This window comes from Pezoporus flaviventris, unplaced genomic scaffold (genome assembly GCF_033815535.1).
Source record: "Pezoporus flaviventris isolate CSIRO_AGI_PZ_B2104156 unplaced genomic scaffold, CSIRO_AGI_Pfla_v1 ptg000021l, whole genome shotgun sequence".
Taxonomy (NCBI): Eukaryota; Metazoa; Chordata; class Aves; order Psittaciformes; family Psittacidae; genus Pezoporus; species Pezoporus flaviventris.
In genome coordinates this window covers 6,787,973-6,813,817 of record NW_026892569.1, presented here as the reverse complement: position 1 = coordinate 6,813,817, position 25,845 = coordinate 6,787,973, and the positions used below count along the sequence as shown (strand labels likewise).

Genomic DNA, 25,845 nt, shown 5'->3' with positions numbered 1-25,845 from the left:
CTCTCTGGCACAGCTCACAGTGAGCTGCCTGGATGCTGCTGCAGGGTAATGGTGTTATACTGTCATTTTATCTGACTGTATAACACACATGGCACCTAGAAACAGTTTTCATGATACACAGAAGCTCAACCAGATACATCTCGCAGGAGCTGACATGTGAGTTGGATACGTGCCTCACCAATATAAGATATTAAAGCATTGTTTCCTAAGCACGCAAGCTAGATAGGTGTGTTGCAGCTCAGTGAAGGGTGAGCCCAAGCCCCTCTTCCTTAGGCTGCAAGGCAGCGTCCCATCAATCAGGTAGAGTCCACAGAGCTGCATTCATGAATCATCAGCACTGCACACTATATCTCCTCCTCCCACAGCTCCCCATCCTCCAGCAGGAAAAAGTCCATTTCTGTAGGCACAGGAAGAGGGATTAATCCCTCTCTAATTTCCTCCTCCAATGTCTTTTCCTTTCTCCCTGATACCCCATTCCAGCTTTCATCCTCATATCTGGGCTATTTAGTCTAGAGGAGGGAAGGCGGAGAGGAGACATGATAACAGTCTACCAATTATGTAAAAGGTTTATGCAAAGAGGAAGGCAAGACATTGTTATCCACATCTGTGGGGAAAGCACAAAAAGCAATGTTTTTAAATGCATCAAGGGAGAGCTAAGTTCAGTGCTAGAATAACTTCTCTGCTGAAAGGGTTTTTAGACACTGGATGAGGTCGCCTAGGGAGGCCGGGGGACCTCCACTGCTGGTGGGGTTAAAGAAACACGTTAGACAAATGTGTCAGGAGCAGTTTGTATAAGCATGGATGAGATGGCCTCCTCCTAGCCCTGTTTTCTTCTATACCATGGTGATAACTGTCCCAGCTTTGCTTCTTGGCAAACCACCACAGCAAAATTCCACTTCACCTGTGTTTTTTTCCGTATATGAGTGACAATCCCATGGCAGCAACACACTTGGCACTTCTGAAGCCAGAATATAGAATGATCCCTCCAGTCATGACTCAATAAGCACAGCTATCAGGTCCTGCAGGACCTAGACAATTAATCTACCCGTTCCTAAATCATTTCATTGTCTCTTAGACAGTAGGCAAAAGAAATTCAAGCATCCTAAGAGCTCACTGCTGCTGCAGAGGACAAGGGCTCACACTCACAAACGCACTATGACTCTAAAGCAGGGGCACAGCAACAGCCTCCCCAAAAGCATGGGGATCTCCCCAGCAGCAAGACACTTGAAGAACATTACTTTGCCCAGTGCAAGAATACCAAGATATCTTGGACTGAGCTTGCATTTGTGACTGGTACCGCCTGGTCTTGCACAGCCCTTGCAAGCATCTCCTGAGATGCTTTACTCTGAAATGCACTTCTCACCAAATTACACAGAAAACAGGACTGATCGTATGTTTACACAAGGATATCCTTAAGTGCTTTGCTGGACTGGGGCCTTACCCAGCTACATTTCAGGCTCTTGGAGGTCAGAAGGGACTGATTAGCCTCTCAGCATGACCTGGGTGCTTAAAGCCTACACATGTCAAAATGAGAGTATTTTACTGGATATTTATAATTTTTCTGTGTTCTACATATTCTAGGCAGAAGAGATTGTCAATAACAACAAAATCAGAAAACAGTCTTTCTAACCAGCAAAAAGGTATGTGTAAACCCTAACAGATATAATTTGTATCATTACTGCTGGTGAAGTTATAGTAATCTTTAGCAAGGAAATACGGATCAATAGCTACTTGAGAAAATGCAGCTGCAGGTATCTAAATGGGCATGAATGAGAAAGTGAGGTGTAAAAGGTAATAGCAGAATATTTAAACCAGATGAAAGCTATAAGGTAGATTAGTGACCCTGAAAGAACCAAATAAGTAAAAAAGTAGAGAAGGGCAACAATGATTTATATACTTGCCCTGCACAAATATTGCAATGCTTATTGAAAGATGCAGTAAATTATGAACAAAGTAGAGCTTTATTAGATTAGTGACAATGGAATTTATATAGAAAGGCTGACATCTTTGGAAAGTAGGAAAGAGAAATTAGTTATATATTAAATACTCCATGGCAGAAAAAGAAATCCTCAAGCCTGGAACTAATCTGACTTAGTCTTGCTAATTACACATCTGTTTCCAGATCCTTGTGACATCAGTAGAATCAATGTATGGAAAGCAATGGAACACCAGGAAGGGGTACCCTCAGAGAGGCTAAGTGCTAGAAGCTGAGAGTTCATCAAGGGGCTGTTTCTGTCACTGTGGAAACAGGTGGGAGTTTTGGGGTTGACCAAGAGGCTCCTAAACCCTTATCACAATTACTGCCATGATGTCGAGAGCCCCTGGTCTTGGGTCATACCATGCTGGTCTATAAAAAAGACAAAAGACAGCAACCACCTCTCACAACCTTTAAATCTAACAAAGCAAGGCAAAGCCTGGTAGGACAACAAAGCAACTCCAAATCCTATTTCCCACCTGAATTCCTAATTTGTACTAGGGAGAAGGACATTTCTGTCTGTAAGAGCAAACTTCTTCAACTAGCTTAAAGAGTTTTATTAAGTTAAAAAAAAAAGGAAAAACAAATAAAGTCCAACCTAAACAGTTTTACAGTTTTCAGTTTATGCAGTTCTGATTGCAAAATACACATATTAATTCTAGCCTGTTTATATCAGTGGGAGGGACAAATTGGCCATCACAGTACTCATTATTACACATGGAAATATATTTATTATCAAATCAAGTCCCTGCAGTGACTCTAACAACTTTTTTGACCTTTGCCATCCATAAAAGAGCTAACTCTACAGAGAAAACATTCTGGGGCACTGTTTGCACCAGTTAAACAGGGCACAGTCAACTGCATTACTGGGACACAGCAGACTGCTGATCATTAAGGTCTGTGATTTTTTTTTACTGCAGAAAGAGTGGCTTATGCTCTCCTCCAGCCCTGAAACTGCACTTAAGCCAAATTCTTACCTCCATCATCAAGGTAAGATCAGAGGAACTGGCACTGTGTAGTGTGCTGCTCGTTATTCATCGCTTGCCATGTATGGGTGACCCGAAAACCTGACCTACAGCCTAGTGAGCCCCTTTGGATTTCTCTGCGCTCCAGATCAAGCCTTAAGAGAACAATTAGAGTGAACGAGCAAAGTAAAAATGAATTTTCGTGAGTATATTTCTGATCACTTCTGCATATTGCTTTTTGCTCCCTGTAAAAGACCTTGCCCAGGTGCAATGCAGCCAAAGAATGTTTTAGCTAAGAGAGGATTGCAGGTTAATATCCATACTCAAAAGATCTACATACACGGGAATAACAGGATGGCTAAGAAATCAGAAATATTAAGCAGCATCACCACCCACAGAGAATAAATTTCACAGGCAGCAGAGTTCAGATACAGCTATTATGAAACCATGAATCGTCAGCTCCTTTATGTTATTATATTTTTCAACAACTCTTACAAGGAAGGAAAAAGTAGAATATGCTAGTAATCCTCTTTAATTCACCTCCCTTAAAGTTTGGTGTGAGCAGAATAACCCATTCTGTTTGAACACTGTAATTCCTATGTAAATATTTTTAGTTATGCTGTTTAACCCTCTATGGGAAGCTCATGAATTTGGGAAACTGTATATACCTTGGATTGCCTATTGCAATTTCTCACCAGCATTAGCTTGAATTTAGCTGGCAGCTACCTTCTTTTAAAAATCGTCATTAAAACTCTTCCCAGCCCATGTCTGATCTGGACAGAGTTTTCCTCCAAGTCCTGCCTCCATGTTATTCAACATCTCATCCTACATTATTCAAGGCTTTAGTATCTAAAGACTGGAGCATTTCAACTCTTGCATCTGTAAGTAGTGAAGGATAAATACATATTTATTGGTCCACAACAGCTGCTGTTCTGTAGTGAGCTAATTACATATATGCAGAGAAAGTAGTCCCATGGGACATGGGGTGGCAACTTCAAATTAGGCTGGGAAGGCAAATGCTGGGATGGGGTCTGCTGCTTCTGCGCAGTGCTGACACTGTCTGCAAACACATTCTTTTGCCATAAGAAAGAGCAAAAAGGAAGCATGAGAAAAAGGAGGACCATCCCATTAATCCCACACTGCATCCTTCACCTACCACACCTTCATGAGGAATGGAAACCCAGCTTCACCCTCACACCTGCACAACCTTCCATTGGCCTCATTTCCTCTCTCCTCCGCATCCTCCCACAGAAATGGGTCTATCTGTTAAACAGAGGTTACGAGACTGGCTTTTTTTTTGTGAAGTATTTAAGATGGCCTGTGTCTGTATATGAAAACAGGGGATTAGTTTTCCTGCAGTATCTGCATTTGGTGAAGATTACAGGAAACTATTTTGTAAAGGAAATACATAATTCTTTTGGTCAATTATTGCCCTTACAGTCTCTTCTTCCTTGCAGGCAAGCCTTATCCAGATTTCTTCATGGGATATTCAATATGTGAATTCATTTTCTGATTTAAATAAGAAAAAGAACCATATATACTAATAAACACTGAAGATTTTTGTCCTGATGCTGCAAAAAACTGTCTTGATCACACAGCAGTGAAACATAGAGCTAAAAAAACACCAATACAGGAAAAAAACATTGTCGTTTGCATCCATCACAGTGAAACAAAACAGTCAATACCACCTTAACATGAAGCATAAGAATGTCAAAGTAACACCTGCTTGTGAAATGGTTGATTTTTATTAAATTGTTCCCTACTGAAAATGGTCCCATAGAAACTTTTAACTCTGCTTAATCAGTGCCAAAAAAAGGGGAAGGAGGAAACCTCAAAAAAGACGATTCTCATTTCCTTTTCTAAATGAAAAATGTCCATTTCATGAGGGAAAGGTCAGCTGTTAGGCAGAGTCCTGGTGCACTTTAGAGAACTTAAAACTTGCACCTGGAATTCCTCACATCCTAAATATTCGCCTCCCTCAACCCGGCTGAGAATTGCTGTTTAATACTACATCTTTGTCCTTCCATTACTCAGACAGTTGTGTCTTTCTCTCTCAGAATTTACTCTTCCTGTAACATTTTCTGGATTATATATGATAAATACTGTTTTATGTCATAATCCCAGCTAGACAGCTGGAGAAGCGTTAAAGAGATATTGTGACATGTCCAATAAATAGCCATCTAACTACATTATAAATAACCTAGAATTTAGTCCAATAAATATTGCAATAAATTTGGGTTTGTCAGTACATCTGTATAAATATCAGTAACAAGACAGTCCAGAAATGACTATACCAAAGAGCTTTGATTTTGGAAAAAGTCCATGTGCAATACTTCATTCCCCTCAGGGGAAAAAAAAACCTATAATTATTCAGCAAGTAATAGAACATGGCGAAAGGGAGAGATTATTGAACAAACTGCAGTGTATTTAGGTGAGAAAAAATGAGGCAATGCAAAGCAAGGCATGTTGAAATAAATGTCTATGGGAGTTGTGCAATCTTTGCATGCATTAAAAGAGCAATAATTTTCCACCTATTAATTAGCTGCTATTGCCAATACCACTGAACAAAATAGACATCAAATACCTGTTTCTTCAAGAGTGCATCTTGTATTGTCTGCCAAAACTTCTGACAAATATTCCAAGTATTTGGCTCACCACACAGTAGCCTTATCAATACCTGCCACATCAGTATTTCTTCACCTTCCACCCACATTTACCATCCTTTGGATGACAGAAGCTAAGAGCAGCTTAGCATGAAATAGCTACTGTGGCCCTGGCAGGAAGGAGAGGTCTGTCCCCACCTCACATGCCTGATGCCAATGCCTGTGAGTGCACCACAAGGCCGACCACTGAACTTTGACTAGTGCCATCAGCCCCTGCTGCTCCATCAGGACCTAGGTTGCTCATCTATGCTCAACCACAGAGAAAAACGTTTTGCATTTCCGCTGCTCAAATTTGGACACCTTTAAGGAACCTCCCTGGTTTTGCTTTCCCGTTAGCCAAAATACCATTCACTCTCAATTATTGGTGATGACAATAGCTGCAACAGTTCTATGTTTGTTCTAGTCTGTTTAGTTTAGCTTGGCTTAGTTTCATTTCTGTTTATAAACTTAGCAACAACAATAACAACAAAGTTTTCTGTTCAGAGGAGTCTTTTAATACCACTATGAGTTCCCTATTTATATCCTCCTGGAGCCCTGGGATCAGGAGATAATACTACCGGTTTCCCCCCATGTAAGTCCACTTACAAACAAGTTACGCAGTTGCTCCCTGTTAGACAAAGGATATGCATAGTCTAATACTTTCCACAGGGTCAGACTACTGGGTCATGTACTCCACCTTGGTTTCTGACTATTCAGTTCTGCTAAGTACTGTGGAAGCACTCAGTTAAGTTATGAGAAAAGGGGAACATTTCTTCTGCATTCTACTTCAGTCATCAGCAATGCACATTGAAGGCAATAAAGGTTGTCCAAAGGAACTGAAATTTTGGGCAAAGCACTGTAGATGTGAAAACAGCAATTTTCTGGGAGCCTACAGATCACAGCAGAAACATATCATGCGTGCTTACACTGGCAGCACAGTTGCCTTATCTCCTGTTCCTTGGAACTACATCACAGTGAACTTGGAGATCTCATGGGCTACACTGATTGACAAGAGCATTCCAAGAGTTGACATACCTGCAAGAGAAGAGACCAAAGCTGGTTGCTCTAATAGGTGATACCATTGCTCTTTCCATTCCCTCCATGGTTGTCGAGCCTTAGACTGCTGTCCTGGGTTCAGCAGTAGCAGTCATGTTTTTCCTTTGTGTTAACTGGTGCAGTGCTGTGTTTTGACTTCTAGCTTGAGAACAGTGTTGGTGAAGCCGATGTTTTCGGTTGTTGCTAAGTGATGTTTACCCTGACACCAAGGACTCTGTGAGGCTCATGCTCTGCCAGGGAGGAGGGGAAGCTGTGAGGAAGCAGAGACGGGGCACCTGACCCGGGCTGGCCGGGGAGGTATTCCATACCACAGCACGTCATGCCCGGGGTGGGGGGTGACTGGGAGTTACCCGGAAGGACAGGAGCTTCCAGGTGGAACTCGTTTTCTGGCCGGTGGTATCGTATTCTCTTCCCTTGTTATTTTCCCTTATCATTGTTTTAGCTGATAGTAGCGGTGGTGATTTGTTGCTGGACTGTTCTTGTCTCAACCCGTAGGAGTTGCACTCTCTCGATCCTCCTCCCCGTTCCTCCGGGAGCGGGGAAGGGGAGAGCCCCGGTGCAGGGGGGGGGGGACGGGGGACGGACACGGACCTCGATTGTTGTCAGCTCGGCACCACTCACTGGGAGTGAGTGAACAAGTTACCTGACTGGGTTTAAACCATGACAACTGCCCCACACTTTCCCCACACATCCCTCCATGAATGTCTGCAACATTTTCTTGCATTTGACAGTCTCCAATCTCTGTAGATGTCTAAGCATGGAAGGAACTGTCTCAGACTTGTTCAGATTTCATATGGTGCCATCAAAATCCATTCAATCTTCTCCAGTTATGACCACTTTCCTGCCCAGGGAGGAGCATGACACATACATAGTGCTGATCACATCTGGCTGTTTTCTCCAGGTGGGATCTAGCTGTTAGTTTCACAAATAAACACAACACAGACCATATTGACACACTGTCCTGTTCTATCCATGTGGTATTCCAAAGAGGGACAGCTTTCGGAAAAAGGCTGAGCTGCCTCTTGAGCAGTGAAACGTTCTCAGCAAAGTATGGGACAGGCAGATTTGAAGCATGTAGGTACAGAAGTTCCTCTTTCCATTGGCTGCTTTAAAGCACAGTCTCATCAAACACAGAGGGTAGATGCAGGGAAGCATGAGCCTCAATTAATAGGTCAGAGCCTGCACACGTCTAATTATAAACCCATTTGGCCCTAGCCTAAACATCCTAATCTTAGTACCCAAATACACAAGTCTGCCTGGAGCGACACAAAACAAAAAAAACCCATACGGTGATTTGCCAGCCTCAAACCATTCATGCTGTTCTTTCGGTTATCACAGTTTATTTTTTGAACATTGTGACTCCAGAAGGCTACTAGCAGAGCAGTAAAGCACCACAGAGGATACAGTGATTTGTGACAAACCACTTCAAGGACGAGCGAAACCTTTTCAAAGTTTTCACTGTCTGTCTCTGTGTGATGTGCTGCAAAGGTCAATTTGTTTTGAAATCCTCACTTTCAATTTGCATTACTGATCAACCTAGTAATTATAAATGTTAATCTATTCTTCAGTGGCCTTAAATTCAGAGATCGAGACTGCTCAGCTAAATAAAAATTCCATCTCTTCCTGTGATTTATTAAGACTTGAGTGATACCGAGAAGCCACTGAGTTAGAGCACTGATATAAGCATGCTTTCAAGGCACATCCTTAATTAGTTTTAAAGCAGGATGGACCAATTTATATCACTTTGATTTAAGTCAGTTTTCTTAATTGTGGTTTAAATCAGAACCAGGAAATAACAATTTAAGTAACTAATTTGCATTGCAATTTTGCCTTCTAACAGATATTCATAAGAAAGAGTTATTCTCAGAGACTGACAACTAATTAGAATGTTTAATTGCAAAGAAAGGTGGCTTTGAGGTTGCATTTAATATTTGTTTTTGTTAACTAAGAGAACACATCAAAACCATGCTTACGTCACCATATACCTCAGTATTTATTTTGGGGTTTTATTTTTACATTTGATTTGGGAGAAAACAGGACATAGCATTTTTAGTCACCCGATGAACCTCTTTAGTGGTGCTTTGTGTCATGCTGCTTCTGAACAACAATATCCAGAAGAACATAATTGTTTAAGTAGAACTACATTGTGTCTTGCATATTTTAGGAAATATTATCAAAATATTCCTTGGATTTCAACGTAGTTGGTGCATCTAACAGTGCAAATATTATCAACAAATAATCAGCTGTGCTATTTTTTCCTTGCTTCCATGTTCTCTGAGATCAGGATTAGTCAGACACACACCCCACCACACACACCTTTTGCTCATAATATGGGAGAGGATAAACAAATTTTCCTGTTCTTTCAACTCCGAGTTCTTTTCCCAACTTGGAATATTCCAGTCATTAAGTGATGTAAACCAGATAAAATAGAAAGAAGAAAATGTTCTTTTTTGCACCTGCAAAAAAAGGCTACAGCTGTCAAAAGCTAGTTTATTACTCAAGAAGCTCCAATTCCAGGTGTCTAACTAGTAATTTCTCCAATTTAGTAATTTGACATTCTTCAGTTGAGTTATTCACTGCCAATATTCTGTTATTTTTATGTAAGGGCTCATTAATAAGAAAACATAATGTTGTGCTAGGCATTCAAAACAAATTCAGGCTGTCATCATCCCAGAATACGTGTGTTCAAGTTTAGTTTTAAGAGGAGAAAAATGTTAATTTGAAAATTAAAAAAAAAATGCATCTGTGTTGTAAAAATACACACAGGTTCTCACCACTAAGGAACAACTGACAAAAGGACAAGAACCTGAACAGATTAACTCACAGCTGCTTTAGAAGAAAGCACAACAAAAGCACTCCACAGCCTGAATGTTGCTATGCACAGGACAGAATTGTCTTACAGACAGAAGAAAGAATCGGAGAAGATCATGTTTTGTTGCATGATAAAGTATGATTTGTACCAGTTGCACATAACAGAGATTTGTCCCTTGTAACTATTTATACCAGCCCGGAAATAAACTCTCTTCTCTACACACCATTATTCTCAGATATGACAGAAAGGGCACAGCTCTAAAATCAAAATTCTTTATTAACTCAAATACTTATTCTAAATTCTAACCCTCTACATGATTAGAAATTAGTCCACTAAATTAATGTGACTGCAATGAAAGGGAACTTTCCAACTCAGTTACTTGGTACAAGTCTAGAGCATAGTTTCTGAAGCCAATGACTTTTTTTGGTAGTTCCGATCCCCACTGGCAGGAGCAGGACATCAACCCTCACTGCTCATAGAGGCTGCCAGGAGGGCAGGACTGGGGAGTACTCACCTCCACCTCTGAGCAATGGCACTGTAACTCCTCAAAACGAGCTTTGGAGCTGTTCTCAATGCTATTCTCAATATTTGGCACTAGGAAATCCTGTTCCATGGACCAAAACTTTGCAGTGTAACAGAAGCCCAGCAAGGGAGCTCCACACTGCAGTCTTCGCTGTGGGTTCACACTAGATGTCCTTCATGCTACAAGCTCTGGGGGCTGGCTAAAACACTGCACTCATTTTCAAACTGTTTTCTGTAATAAAAGACATTTGTTTTAATTTCTGCACTGAAGTGTTGAAGGTGATGTTGAAGACGCCACCTGGTACTCAGTTACCAGTGCTAAGCTGGTCCTTAGCTCCTGGAAAAGGATTAATTCCCCTGTAGGGCAAGGACTGGAAGCTAAATTAAACAAGCAAGTTAGCTTTTCACCAGTTCTGATTTTACAGCACAGGAACAGGCACATCAAAAAAGGACCAGGCAGGCACACGCCTGGGAGGGAGCAGGATGAAACATCCAGCTAACTTTCTGTAAGGCCCTAAAGAGAGGTGCCAGAAACAGTAACTCAGGAGCTGTGACCATGCTGCAGCTAAGGGTGTACACCCACGAGTTCCCTTACATCTCCCTTTCTGCTGAAAGCCACTGAACTTTACAATTCCTATACACAAGTACCAACCTACCTGGAAATGACAACTCAGATGTGCAGAACAGACAAAAGGGATCAGTAAATATTGCAGCCCTGTATTTGGACTGAGATATTAATTCCAATGAACATTCAAGACAAATTAAATACTTTAAAACCTTAGTGAGTACCTACATTAAGTTATGTCTGCTAAAGTCATCAAGTCTGCAAAACTTGCTTAGAAGAATCATAGCAGGGGAAGCTCTTGACACACTGATGTAATTTTTCATGTTTTGGAAAAAATAGGAAATTCCAGCAATCATTGAATCCAGTTTAAAAGCCTTTCTGAAAGATGTGCATTAGTCAAATATAAACCATTAAGTAAATACATGGAAAAACATAATGCCCTTGAAGAAATAAACAAGTGATATATACCATTTCAGACTAAACAAAATAGCTGTTCTCTCTTAGCCTTGCACTGTGTTTGAAATCATTGGAAAGCAATTCTAAAGAAAAGATTGGATTATTGACTAAAATGGAAGAAAGTGTTCTTTCTCCCTACAACTCATGCCTGAATCAATGCAGAGTATCTTAAAGCCTGACCTACCATCTTGCTTTAATCCATTCCTGCTGATAGTGGAAAAATGCTGTACAAAAGCCCACTGTATCTGGTCACCAGGAAATCACTGCTCTATACAAGGATCCCTCATTTGGATCACAAATCAGGCTGCCCCTCCCAGACAGCACTTGATGAGGCAGATGGGGAGATATCTGAGGATCCATGTACTCCCCCTGACCCTGGCAGTGAGGTGGATCCCCGTTGAAATAAGCTTGGCATGCACCAAGAGCCAATGCTCAAACAACACTGAATGTGGTACATTTCATCCCAACCTGACTCCAAATTCCAGTTGGCTCTCCTGCATTGTTGAGAAATCAGCTAAATGGTGGAGGCAATCAAAATGCCTTCGCTAGCTAGATACTTCACCTCCTGTTTGGGGAGGGAAAACAGCAGAGTAGAACTAGCTGACATCAGGAAAATTGAGAAGCTGTAATTCATATAGAATTGGCCCAGAAATAATCAGATTCCTAACCCCTTTATTTGTTCCTGGACCGGATCCATTCTGACCAGATAAACTCCTCCTCAGTACAATACACAGCTTTGCACATTGATGTAATGAAGTGATGGGTCACACTGGTGTTATCGTATCCAGGATTTATGAGGAGACATCATTGCCTGAGATCAGGAATTGGAGGGGGCAGAGATATTTCAGTTCAGCTCTGCAAACATGTCTGTAAGACATGTTTAAATGGGTGGGATGAAATCAGTCGAATTAAGGTGCTGTGCATGGGTGTATCTCCAGTGATCTCAGAGCGATTCCAGTGCACATCAGTACAGGATCTGACCGGTTAGGAATTAATGCATAAACTGGGTACGTCTATTATCAAAAGCAGGCACACCTCCTACAGGTAATTCAGAATATTTCCCCTCCTTTCCTCAATATAAAATGCTCAGTTCAACTACAAAAGCTGCCTTCCCTGCTGATCACCTCTTGTCTCTGTTCAGCATGTTACCTGCATTCTTCATTCAGCAGCAGCTGTGCAGAGTTGGTCAAACACTCCAAGTTGTTTGTCAAAGTTTGGCTAAGGCTTTTCATCTCCCTGCTTTCCTGTGAGGTGCCCAAACATAAGTCATCTCTGTTGGCTTTTGGAGCAGATTAATTCAGAGCACAGCTTCAGAACTGGCAGGTAATCAGTTAGCTGGAGTTTAAAGTGAAGTATTTTTCCCTAACAAGGGCAACCAAAAGGTGGCAAAGGTATTTCTGAATTAGCACATTTTAATATAGGTAATACATTTCCTAGAGCCACATCTCTAATGCCACCTCACGGGCATTCCTTCGCTAGGGGTGATCTGAAAAGCCACTGTAGGTGACAGAAAACTAATCAAAATGGAGGGTATGATTTATCACTTCTCAAATGCATGGGGGAATATTAAATTGTATCCTTAAGATTTCCATCCCTGAAGCACACGGCACCCTGGATCTATGGATACAGGAGAAAACCTCCCACTAACATCACTCCCGCTTATTCTCAACCTGTTAGATGTTACTGTAAGGGGTTGGCACCAAAGAGAAGCTATAGGCATCAAGAGCCAGGCCAGGGGTGCAGGGGCTCTTTGCAGCACTCCTCAGCCAACTGGTAGAGTAATACAGGAGAAAGGGCTGGTCTGACCACACACAGGTTTTGCCACACAGTGCAGGGGGAAAGAGAGCATACCTGCAACATCTTGGATCCCCGATCTATAGCCAGATAACAGGTAATAGGAGTCTTCCATAAAGATGAACTCCATGGAATTCTTTAACATTAATATCTGTCAAATAATTAGTTCTATACTGTGCTCCTAGGAAATAGGCTATTCATGTCAGCATAAAGAAGTACGAATGCCATTTGCAGATAGGAATGCCCGTTAACCCCCATCCTGAAAATGCTCATCTCTACAAGACAGGAGAGAGGGCAGCATGGGACCTGATCTCACTGCCAGTCAGTGGCAACCTGGGTCCTATTTTTCTTCAAGAGTTCTCACGCCAAATTTATGCCCAATTATGCCCAAGTAGATGCACTGGTGGTTGAGTGAAATTAGATGGGTATGATCAGGATCGGTTTCCAGAGAAACAAAATGGTGTAGGCACAGTTATTTATCACAACTATTTTGTTTTTCTGGGAGGGGGGAAAAAAAGGAAAGATTTGAGTTATAGCTATTTGATGGGTAACATTGCAGTAGACAGATTAGTCCCTGTAATCCACTGGCACCATCAGCAGAGAAGTAAATCAAACATGTTTTTATTCATCTTGTATATCTATTAATACAATCCATTGCAATGGTTATTCAATATTTATGTTGTCTGCTTGAATTAATGCATATTTCATTATCTTTTCAAAAGTAGGATAGTTGAAATAGTGCAGCATTGCTTTTTATTTGACAGAGCTTTAATCTTTTGCTCATCGTGCTTTTACCTGAACTGTTGTTTGAAAAAAATGAATAAATGAGGTTTTTGCAAGATAAGGATTTCCCATATTAGAATTCAGCTGGTCATGGTATCATGATAGATCTGACACTTCTAATAAATAATAAGAGTGTGAAGATCTGTTTTTTTCACTGCCTGTATTACTTTGAATGAATAGCATCCACCATACTGAACAACATTTAAAAGTGCTCATACTGTAGCCAAAATAGTCAAATTCCACCCTTTCAGAAGATAATCAACTGCAGAGGTAAGGAAAGACTTTCCAGTCTACTTACAAGAGTAAACATTGTTTGTGGCTCATCTCAGCCAGTCATATCTACCATGGTACTCTCAATTTGGTACAAAACATCACAGAGAAAAATAGATCAGATTTCTCTAAATCATTAGAATATGCCTGCTGCTGCACTCCAGCCTTTTGTCGTTTGACTCACACTGAGTTTCCCAACCCAGCATCTTGTTCCATTTGGTAGGGAAGAACCAGCTGAAAGTTAGACTGGAGGAGAAAATCTGCAAACACAGACCTTGAGAGACAATCATCTGCCCCCTTGTAGGTGCCCACAACCTCCAGGGTGTGGGTGAAAAGAGGTTTGCAACTATGGTGACTGAAAAACCTTGCTCCTGAAACAGCCTTGTCATATACTTAAGTCTGGATCCAGGTCTAGGAAGACAAAAGAGACATCAAGAAGACATCAGGAAGGTTCAGGAAGATATCATCATGATCCACAATGCGTGCTTCAGAATCAGTATGGATTTTGCACCACTCTTATTTCATGTAAGAGGTTTCAAATGAAGCACTTAGAATGAACTTAACTGAAAATAGAAACAGAAGACAGCTCTTATTGCTGTTGTGCCATAATCCATGCTACCCCAAACCATCCTCTGAGGCAAGAAACTGAAAAACCCCATCAAGGAAACAGCTCCATAAAACAGAAAAATAAAGTATAAACAGAAAAATAAAACCAGATGCCAACGTGTACCCAAAGGAACTATTAAAAGTAAAATGTCTGTCAGTATAGGATGCTCCATTGCACACATCTGGTGCTCTCAGCAATACAGAACATTTCTTTAATTGCTACACCTGAGACCAAGAAATAAACCTAGGGACTGATCTCAGTGTATATTGAGACAAGTGGAGATGAGTAGCAGCATGAGGATTTCATTTGTCAATAATCAAGCAGTTATACGTTACTGCATTAAACAGATATGGTCAGGATACAGCCATGTGTCTATAATTTTATGTCTGTTTTGTAATTCCTTCTGGTGCCAGAATTTGAGAGATAACTGTGATAAGCCTCCCATTTGGTATATATCATCCAATATTTTTTTGCACAATCCAAGATGTCAGTACAACTACGTTCAGTAGAAAAGGCAATGGACTAGAAGTCAAGGGAGCTGGTCTGACTCCAGACTGCCTGCCCTGATTTTGGCTGGGATGGAGTTACTTTTCTTTCTTAGTAGCTGGTACAGTGCTGTGTTTCAGATTTAGTATGAGAATAATGTTGATAACACACCAATGTTTTAGCTGTTGCTAAGTAGTGCTTACCCTAAGCCAAGGACTTTTCAGTTTTCCCATGCTCTGCCAATGAGGATGGGCACAAGAAACCAGGAGGGAGCACAGCCAGGAAAGTATCCCTCTGAACTGGCCAAAGGAGCTGGCCAGGAGCCACTGATCACTGTTTGGGAATGGGTTGGGCATCAGTCAGTGGCTGGTGAGCAACGGCATTGCGCATCTCTTGTCTTTCTTGCATTTTTTCCTCTCTCTTTTTCCTTTTACTGTATTTTACTGACTTTGAATTATTAAACAGTTTCTCTCATCCTGCAGGTTTTGCCTCTTTCCAATTCTATTCCCTATCGCACTGGGAGGTGATAGGAGTGAGTGAGTGGCTGTATAGCCAGCTTTAATTGCTGGCTGGGGTTAAACCATGACAATGCCACTTCTTCTCATGGGGTTGTTGCACATAACTGAACTTTTCTGTTCCTTTTTTATTTAATCAGGATGTAAGTACCAGCTACATGTTTAAACAGCACCTTGCATAATGGATCCTTATTCTCTCCTGGGGCCTTAGAAATGTGCAACTTGTCCACTGAAATTCATAACAGACCTTTCTACACAGCCAATACAGTGAAGCCAATGTACTGATTGAGAGAAAAGGTTTCAAAACCAGGCACAAGGCAACAAAGGAGATAACTACCACTACTCTGAGAAGCTGCTTGATATTTCTAAACTGGAAAATGAATTATTGGTCCTCTTTTATCGCTCAGCATCTCTATTACCTTCACCTCTCAATAAGATCATAGAATCATAGAATAGTTAGGGTTGAAAAGGACCTTAAGATCATCTAGTTCCAACCCCCCTGCCATGGGCAGGGGCACCTCACACTAAACCATATCACCCAAGGCCTCGTCCAACCTGGTCTTGAACACTGCCAGGGATGGAACATTCACAACCTCCCTGGGCAACCTATTCCAGTGCCTCACCACCCTAACAGGAAAGAATTTCCTCCTCATATCCAATCATCTAAACTTCTCTTGTTTAAGTTTTAACCCGTTACCCCTTGTCCTATCACTCCAGTCCATAATGAAGAGTTCCTCCCCAGCATCCCTATAGCCCCCCTTCAGGTACTGGAAGGCTGCTATGAGGTCTCCACGCAGCCTTCTCTTCTCCAGGCTGAACAGCCCCAACTTTCTCAGCCTGTCTTCATACAGGAGGTGCTCCAGTCCCCTGATCATCCTCGTGGCCTCCTCTGGACTTGTTCCCACAGTTCCATGTCCTTTTTATGTTGAGGACACCAGAACTGCACACGATACTCCAGGTGAGGTCTCACAAGAGCAGAGTAGAGGGGCAGGATCACCTCCTTCAACCTGCTGGTCACGCTCCTTTTGATGCAGCCCAGGATACAGTTGCTTTCTGGGCTGCAAGTGCACACTGAAGCCGGCTCATGTTCATTTTCTCATCAACCAACACCCCCAAGTCCTTCTCTGCACGGCTGCTCTGAATCTCTTCTCTGCCCAACCTGTAGCTGTGCCTGGGATTGTTCCAACCCAGGTGTAGGACCTTGCACTTGGCATGGTTAAACTTCATGAGGTTGGCATCAGTCACCTCACAAGCGTGTCAAGGTCCCTCTGGATGGCATTCCTTCCCTCCAGGGTATCAACCGAACCACACAGCTTGGTGTCATCGGCAAACTTGCTGAGGGCACACTCAATCCCACTGTCCATGTCAGCAACAAAGATGTTGAACAAGACCGGTCCCAACACTGATCCCTGAGGGACACCACTCGTTACTGGTCTCCAGCCGGACATTGAGCCATTGACCACAACTCTTTGTGTGCAGCCATCCAGCCAGTTCTTTATCCACCGAGTGGTCCATCCATCAAATTGATGTCTCTCCAATTTAGAGACAAGGATGTCGTGTGGGACAGTGTTGAATGCTTTGCACAAGTCCAGGTAGATGACATCAACTGCTCTACCCCTGTCCATCAGTTCTGTAGCCCCATCATAGAAGGCCATCAAATTGGTCAGACAGGATTTCCCCTTAGTGAAGCCATGCTGGCTGTCACCAAGCGCCTTGTTGATTTTCATGTGCCTTCCAGGAGAATCTGCTCCAAGATTCTGCCAGGCACAGAGGTGAGACTGACTGGTCTGATGGCAAGAGGTTCCTCAACTTTACCTTTTTTTAAGTGGTGTGAGTCCATACAAAAAGTACTTCAATATTACTGTTAAAATGTTCACATCCTCATTAGAAAAGATATGATTGGCTCTGAACCCAAGCTGAATATTCTGAAACAGATTTTAATAATTTCTCTGAGTAACACCAAGGTTCATCTTCTCATGACTCAATTTGCTATAGCTTGTCCTTTTGTGAACAACAGCACGTCATCTCCCATTGCCAGCTATTATTACCTATACATTTTTCAGCTGTATTTTGTGTTAACCTGGTGACCTACTACTCCATTTACCCCAATTTTGAGTTCTCATCTCTGTCATTACCCAAATCAAGAATGACATCTCTTGAACTATGGTGACTGCCTTAGAGTTCCCTCATCCTCTGCAAAATGAAAAATGTAGTCATTCATTGCCTTACAGCACATTTAAGGTCTGGAAAAGATATTAGGTTCCCAAGTCTCATCTTTCAGGTTGGTACTCAGGTACATGCTCAAAGGTAATCACATTCTTAGGGCATACCAATACTAAGCACATGATTCAGACATCTCCTTAAAAGAGTCACTAGGTTTGAGCAAACCTGAGGCAGTTCAAATAGTCTCTTTTCCACCCAATTTGCCCTGCTTTGACGTGAATTATTAAGAAGAAATACTTGAACTAAAAAGGAGACTGGACATTTATTTAAGTGGCAGATATATTCCCAGCTATGATGGCCCATTGCTCTGATTAATAGCAGTGCAGCCAGAGAAGAGAACTGTGGGAAGTGTTCAGCAATCAAAGCCATCACTCCTGTCTGGTGTGATCTGACTGCAGTTTTTGGCAAGTGTGGGCATCAGTTTCCTGATTTCATTTTTTATAGAGCACAAGCAGAACAGAGGACCAACAGCTCAGTTCCTGAAGACCAGTGGCTCATTTTATCTGCATCTGCTGGATGCCTATCCCTCTGGAGCAATGCTCTGCAGACCTTACCAGGTTTGTGTAAGCAATATCAAAAAATCTTACCTAAAGTTATAAAATCAGGGCCAAGCCCACATCTTGCTGAGCACTCCCTTTTGACATTCACAGAAACTGAAGACATTTTGAATGCTGATTTGGTTTGCAAGGAGTGTAATGCTTTTTTAATACAGCTTCAATTTTCACCCTGAAAAAGACCCAAACATTAATCATCTTAAAATGTGTTCTTCTGCTGACTGAGAATAAACAAATAAATAGATCAGGTTGGACGAGGCCTTGGGTGATATGGTTTAGTGTGAGGTATCCCTGATCATGGCAGGGGGGTTGGAACTAGATGATCTAAAGGTCCTTTCCAACCCTAACTATTCTATGATTTGATTCTATGTTTCGATTCTATAATATCAGAATAGGCTAAAAAAACTAAACAACCCACCCACAACTCCCAAAACCCCAAACGGCTGCTATTCTGGTCCCGAAATATTTTCTTGTGATGCCATTCTTACACAACAATATCGTTTCATGCTGTATTATAGATGCATAGATAAAACATTGAGTATATATATATTATGCAATTAAACCAAAAGTTAATAAAGAATGCATATACATTGATGTTACCAAACAACAACTAAGTGAAATATTTCCTCTTTCCTTCTGAATTGTTTGACTTCCAGACAACATTTCTTTTTCTCCCTAATGAAAGAGTCCCCTATACAAAGTTTTGTGACAAGTTCAATGACACAGTAATTATTTCTTTCCTGTTTAGAAATATCTTGAGTAGCATGCAGTTGAATTTCAGGCTGCAAATGCCTCTTCGTTGTGCAACAGCTTTTTTCCACAGTGTTACGTTAAACTTATTAAAGGCTTTGTTTTCAATTTCATTTAAAATTGATTTCCTGAAGCTGAAAAACCCTGGAGTTTTCTCTTGGCCTTCCTTTTGTTACCACTTCCCATGTAATGATCCAGTAATGATTCACAATTTTGTGTTTCCAGCTTCAGACTTCTTTATGTAATTGCCTAATTTCTTATGAGAAAGGCAGATAAAGAAATACTTGAAGAGGCTCGTACGTAACTGACAAGGACCACAAAACTGCAGTTATTTTTAATTTATATCTAAACTGTTTTGTTGTACTAGCAGAAAGAATGTGTTTGTATAGTCTTTTAGTGCAGTTTGGGCCAGTCATCACCCAGTATCCAGCATGAACTTGCATAGACCTCAAGTTGTTTTTCTGCTTACTATTACTACAATGTATTGTATTCTTCTGGAGAACCTGCAATGGAGTAATAAATTGCATGACTTTGTGTACTCCCCCCTTTTTGATTTGACTCTAGCCAGTCTTACCAAGAAGGTCTTACAGATTACATGGTTTCTTGGCTTCACTGTGCAAGATGAGCCAGAGTTCACTCTTCTCCAGATTTCAGCCACTTTGGGGTTTCACTTGAGAGATGGGGTTTTAGTTTTTTTGTTTTGGTTGGGGTTTTTTGTTTGTTTGGGGGTTTTTTTGGTTTGTGGTTTGTTTTTTTTTTTATGCAGTCCTGAAAAATAGTTGAAGAAAAAAAGCTCTGAAAACATGAACTTGCAATACTTTTTCACCCCACCATCTAGCTCTGAGAGGTAATATGGGTTAGCTGATACACACTTCTCCCCGCACCATACTGCTAACACTATGAATGTTACAGCTGGTGGTGCTTATGCTAAGGCAGTTAATGAGGAAAGCCAATTGTAAAAATCAGAATAAAACCCTGCACTTGTCAACTGGGAAAAGACAAACATTAGAAAAGGTACAGGCAAAAAAAGGTATTCAAAAAAGGAGAATGAAACTATCATAGCTAGAAATATCCACAAATAGTATCATACACTGACCTTGTGCAATGATGCCTTGTTTACATGGTTTGTATTGTATTGTTAGTTACCTCCCAAATGAAGACAGGCTGAGAAAGTTGGGGCTGTTCAGCCTGGAGAAGAGAAGGCTGCGTGGAGACCTCATAGCAGCCTTCCAGTATCTGAAGGGGGGCTATAGGGATGCTGGGGAGGGACTCTTCATTAGGGACTGTAGTGATAGGACAAGGGGTAACGGGTTAAAACTTAAACAGGGGAAGTTTAGATTGGATATAAGGAAGAAGTTCTTTACTGTAAGGGTGGTGAGGCACTGGAATGGGTTGCCCAGGGAAGTTGTGAATGCTCCATCCCTGGCAGTGTTCAAGACCAGGTTGGACAGAGCCTTGGGTGAGATGGTTTAGTGTGAGGTGCCCCTGCCCATGGCAGGGGGGTTGGAACGAGATGATCTTAAGGTCCTTTCCAACCCTAACTATTCTATGATTTCCTGAACAAAGGCTGAAGTAAAGATTTATGAGAATATTGAAAAATAAGGTGAGGAGGTTGAGAGAGGAAAGACCACAAGTACAGAATGAGTTCTGTTGAGTTTAGCTGGGTGGCTACAGACCTCTCGGGTTTGTTCTTTGGCTAAAACTTCAGACCTTGTGAAAGGAATTAAATTTCAAAAAAACCCACCAACATTTTGGTCACAGCAGCTGGGTAAATCTGGATGAGGTATCACACAAGTGGTAAGACTTGGGATTTTAGATTCAGCCCAGTCTTTGCTTTGCAAACAGTGATAACCACACAAAAATGAAGGATGTACTGGAGAGAATGGTCCTACCTATTACCTACACACACCTTTGCAGAGGTGAAGTGATGTGCACCTTTTCCAGCAGAACCCAATGGGTTACATGGCTCTGGGAGCATCCCCTTTGCTTCCTCACAGAAAGAAGAGGTACTGGAGCTATGGTTAAAATCCACCCTAACACCACAGAGATAGGGTTTGTTCTCATACATGTAGTGCCATGCTATTTATTTATTTGATTAAAACTAATTCTCAAGCACTTGACATTCCTCTCTGAGAGTCACTGGTTTGGCAAAAGTTAAGTGAGAGATAAAAACCCAGAAGCTGTTCCCCTCCCAGAAGCTATTCTAATCTGGAAACAAAAGAGGATGCTGAGCAAGTTAAAACATATGAATTAATAGGTGCTAATGTGAATTAGTACATATACAGAGAAGAGCAGAATAAAAGGAGGGGTGATAAGCATGAATCACTCTAAGAAAGGAGTTTACACACACTCCTTAGTTTTCTACTTAATCCTAAATTACCAGTGTTTTGCAAATACAGGCATGCCTACCCATATAATGCAGGGGTCTGCTGAAGATCCCCAAGCCAGACATAAGAGCCAATTAGTATATCTACACAGTGCAATGCTGCACCACAGAGACAAAGCAGTTCAGGTCCCAGAAACAGCATCACCTTATAGGAACATCTTGCTTGGATACAGCAGTGGGCCCAGAGCCACAACACCTAAGCCAGAATTTACATCAGCTACCTTTACATGAAGCAGCACAGTATGGGATGGAGACCAGGTAATGGCTGTATGAAGAGCACAAACACAATACGTCTCAAAACATAGAAAAACATCATCACATTAGGCCACCTTGATGTTTCCAAAGCTGATTTACAAAGCAAAGCTCTTGGAGATCACATTTGTAATATCTGGATGGACTATTTTGTGCTGGCTCACAGCTTGAGATCGTCTCAAATGCTACCCTAGGGAATAGTAACCCCATGGAAGATGTGCTACTGGTCAACAGTTGGACCTTAGATTCACATTTGTCTTACAAAAAACGTACAGCAGAAGCAAATTCAGAGTGTGTGGTTACAAATGGGCAGTGAGAGAGTATATAACACTGTAGATGTCAACAAAAGTCCAGATCAGACTAACTCCAAACATGCTGCCTCCCAGCCCAACAGCTTCACCATTCACCAGGACCGCACCAGTAACAGTCACCAAATGCAAGTGAGGAGACCACAGACTCAGCAGAGCCAGTACCTGCCTTTCTGTTCAGTAACAGTTTCTACTGCTCTCCTTGGGAATGTGGCAGAAGGAGGCTCAGGTAACATCAGGAGTTTCTGCCATGCTGTCCAGTAGTTCGGTCCCTGTGTATCTCATGAATAGCCTTGGCTTTAGTGTATGGTACTGAGTGAAGACACCGGCATGTGCCTCCCCAAAGGAGGGTCCCTGGGGCTGATCATACTGCAGCCTTCAGGAATCCCTAAAGGACACGAAGTCCCTGAGAAAAAGGAACAGAGCTCACAGCCTTTTCCACTTAAAAATAAATCAGTTAAATCAGAGGAAGTGGGGCAGGTGGCTCGTTTCCCAAGCACGGCTGATTGCAGGGCGAGCCCAAGCACTGATTCACCAGCAGACCCAGGCCATTGTCCCAGCCCGCCTGCGCACAGGAAGGAGTTTCTGGTCCCAGCATCCCGCCAGCCACCGCCCCAGCACATTATTGCACCCTGTTATGGAGCAAGGCACCCAAAACCTCGGCAGGACTTACAGATGAAAGCACAAAGCCAAGATTTTTCCCCACCTTGTTTTCCTCTCCTGATGTTTGACCACCTGCCTGCTACACTAGAAAAGCATTGTGTGCTGCTACTTTAAATAGGCTCCAAATACACACAGGAAGCAAAATATAAATAATTGTAACGTGCACTTAGTACTCATGAGAAATCATTGATATTTTCCTCTTCTGTGGTTCTGGTTAAAAGAGCAAGCATCAAATCAGGCAGACAGACCACTTCACATCCCTGGAATGTGCTCATCTAGAAAGCCATGCCAGGGGACACTGTGAGCAGGAAAGCAGTGATTTACAAGTAAATCCCTCCTCCCAGACTGAGAAACATTTTATGACCTTGTAGGTGTTTCTTCAAAAGACCTTTCCCCTTCCATCAGTCTTGCTCTCCCTGTTCTCTGTGGCAGAGGCTAATGAATTGGGATGACAACATGGGTTGATGAGACTGAACCTCCCAGCCTGGCTTGCCTCTCCGTTTGACACTGCGATGAAACTACTGCCCCACTTCTGGCATCCCAATATGAGGCCAAGGAACAATCTGCATTGCCGTAAATCCAGGCTTTCCCAGCAAGATCAAGGAGGGCAGCTGCAGGAGGCCTCTATGGAGGCAGGGGAAGCTGTAACAAATGTGAAAATTAACAGGATTCATGTTTATATTTGGTATGTCTACACATATGGGCACAGGCATCCCACCAGATGTGAACTGCTTGCAGATGGGAAGTCCCCTTTTACTTGCATCACTGAGTCGGAGTTAAGCTGCCACAGCTCCCAGCCTGGGCTGCTTCACATCCAGATGGAGGTGAAAAAGCAAGTGTTTGCACCTGTTCTTGTGGACATATAGCCAGAGATTTTGTTGACCGTGTCAAAAATGAAGCCTCTAACGTGGATTCAATGAAAAATATGACGGGCAAAACTCTGCCCCCACATGCTTGTAGGACTCAGTAGAATGAGATGTGTTCATCCTGTCAGTTCAGGACAGGATCACACGTCGTTTTCTAGTAGCTGGTCTAAATGTGGGATCAGCACTTCTTGCTCTTGCCTAATAGCATTACCTCCCCTGCCTGGAAAAGGCTCATCCTTGTGTACTGAGCACCATGCACCAAAACATCAGGGGAATGCTCGCTCAGATGCACTATTACTCCTTCTTTGGAGGGAAGCCATCGGTAGCAGTTTAACCGCTTTTTTACCACAGACCAAACAGTTTCCAAATGAGCCCTCCAGTGAAAAAGTGACATTTGTCAAATTGGTTCATAAACTGAGAAGAAAGATTGCAATTCCCCTTAGCTTTCTGGTACTCAATGTAACTATGCCAATTAAAGACACCAGCAGAATAGGGTTCCTTTTCAACTCTTTCTGGCTGACAACTGAGACTAGAATAATTTAAGCAACTACTCAAAGCTTGGAGCTTATGAGTGAAAACTGAGCACACTAGAACAGAAAAAATGTGGGTTTCCCCTTACTGTTTTTTCATAATATTCCCCAGAAAAATTCCTAAACTGATGACGGCACAATCTACTTTTTTAGTTATGGCCTTACATTTACTATCTGCTGTAAATGCAAAAGGGGAGGGAAAGGTTCAGATTTGTTTAATAGCCGTCAAAATTAAATACATCACTGGGCAGCCACATGCAGAAACAGTCCCAGGCGTTCATCAGTTTCTCTCTTGTGGAGGATTAATAATCTCTCATATAGGAGTTACTGTCTTTTTAGCTCTGTCTTATTAAGAAAAAAAGAAACATTGAACTTCTGTACTGTGTGCTTTGACAGCTCGGGCAGTGTGCAGAGCTTTTTATCTGGTTTTAAATAGTGGATATTCACCCTACATTCAGGGAAGAAATAATAAATCCTTACCTGGAAATCACCTTCTCTGCAATTACCTGATAAGATGTCAAATGAAGCAAGGCTTCATTACCTCTTTGAAGAAGATTTTCATGTGAAAATAGCTCTCCTCACAGGGGGTTGCCAACTTTGTTATTGATGGCTATTTCCTCACATTCTTTTCTTTTGACTGTTGCACAATTACTACTCCAGTGGAGCAAGTCTTGCCCAAGGGAGAAGAGCTGCTGGATAAAAGGAGGTGGCTGGGACAGCAGTGGTGTGCAGTCAGGCTATCCGTTACCCACCAGGTCTACCCAAGAACAATAACAGGAGAACTCGCAGAGTGCAATCAAGTGCATTCTTCTCCAGGGTGATTAAAGAAATATTCAATTTGATGCAACTGAGGTACAAAAGCTTTCTGTATCCTTCTTCTGCCAAGCATGGAAGAATGCCAGCTTTAAATTATTTACAAGAACTCTTGTATGCCAAAGGCATATCATTTACTTGGAATCCAGGCAGCTTCATGCAATCACTGCTTACGCATAACTACAAAAGTAAGCGGAGGGAGAGAATCTAAATGGAGTCAGCTTATCAGACATCAAGTTTATTCTACTTCTCCCAGAAAAAACACCTATGGATGTTTGCTAGGAATCTCTTTTTCTCTACTAATATGACAGATCTGAAAAGTAATAACAGTAATAAAGTCTTAATTCTGACTTTGTATCTGCACCCATTTTAAAATCTGCAAATATGATAAAATCCATATAAAGGCACTTGTAACTAAACAAGACAAGGTAAAAGTAGCAATAGTTAAGAAATTCAAGCAAGTTGTGTGTTTGCTTTCCTTTACTTGCTTCTCTCAGGCTTCTGCTCCCCAAAATCTCTAGCAATGGTATAAATCACATCTCTCTTCAAAGCATTGCTAAACATCCAAGAGGAGAAAATAATATTGCATATCACTTAACATCAGCTGTGCCCTAACATATTCAAAATCAATTATGTTTCACATCATGCAGTCTCAACTTTTAGCAGTTATTTGTGGTGCTAATTTGAGTTGCCCTAGATAATTAGAGGATCTGTATCTCCACCATTATAACAAAAATTACTTTTGTCGGACTTGCACAGAGGTAATAACGGCATTACAATCACAATGATTTTAATAAAGGCCAGATTGTGTCTAGCTCTAATACTCCAAATCTTTAATGACTTTATCCCACAATATCCACAGAAGATAATTAAGCACCTTTATCCCCATTTTCTATCAGTGCGGAACTGAAGTTCAGCAGTGACACAGTTTAGACGCTCCAAGACATAAGCATCCTGCTTACCTCTACTTTTGACACAAATACTGGGATGATAAAAACAGAACAACATGGATGGGGACACAGAAAAGAGCTCAGACTCCTCCTGGAGGCCTG

At 41.8% G+C, this 25,845-nt stretch overlaps 1 long non-coding RNA gene across 3 annotated transcripts in view; it reads right to left on the bottom strand.

Moving 5' to 3' along the window:
- Positions 1–6,524: 6,524 nt before the first annotated feature.
- The window catches only part of LOC133270724 (uncharacterized), a 55,613-nt gene continuing 36,292 nt past the window's right edge, over positions 6,525–25,845 (bottom strand). For 2 of the 3 annotated variants that reach the window (XR_009743885.1, XR_009743886.1), the window contains exons 3-4: positions 24,487–24,669; positions 22,629–23,226 (exon numbers count right to left, since the gene is read on the bottom strand). This is a non-coding gene — a long non-coding RNA (uncharacterized LOC133270724). Of the gene's footprint in view, positions 6,618–18,258; positions 18,398–22,628; positions 23,227–24,486; positions 24,670–25,845 lie in introns of those variants that run through there. The other variant, XR_009743887.1, reaches the window with a different exon arrangement.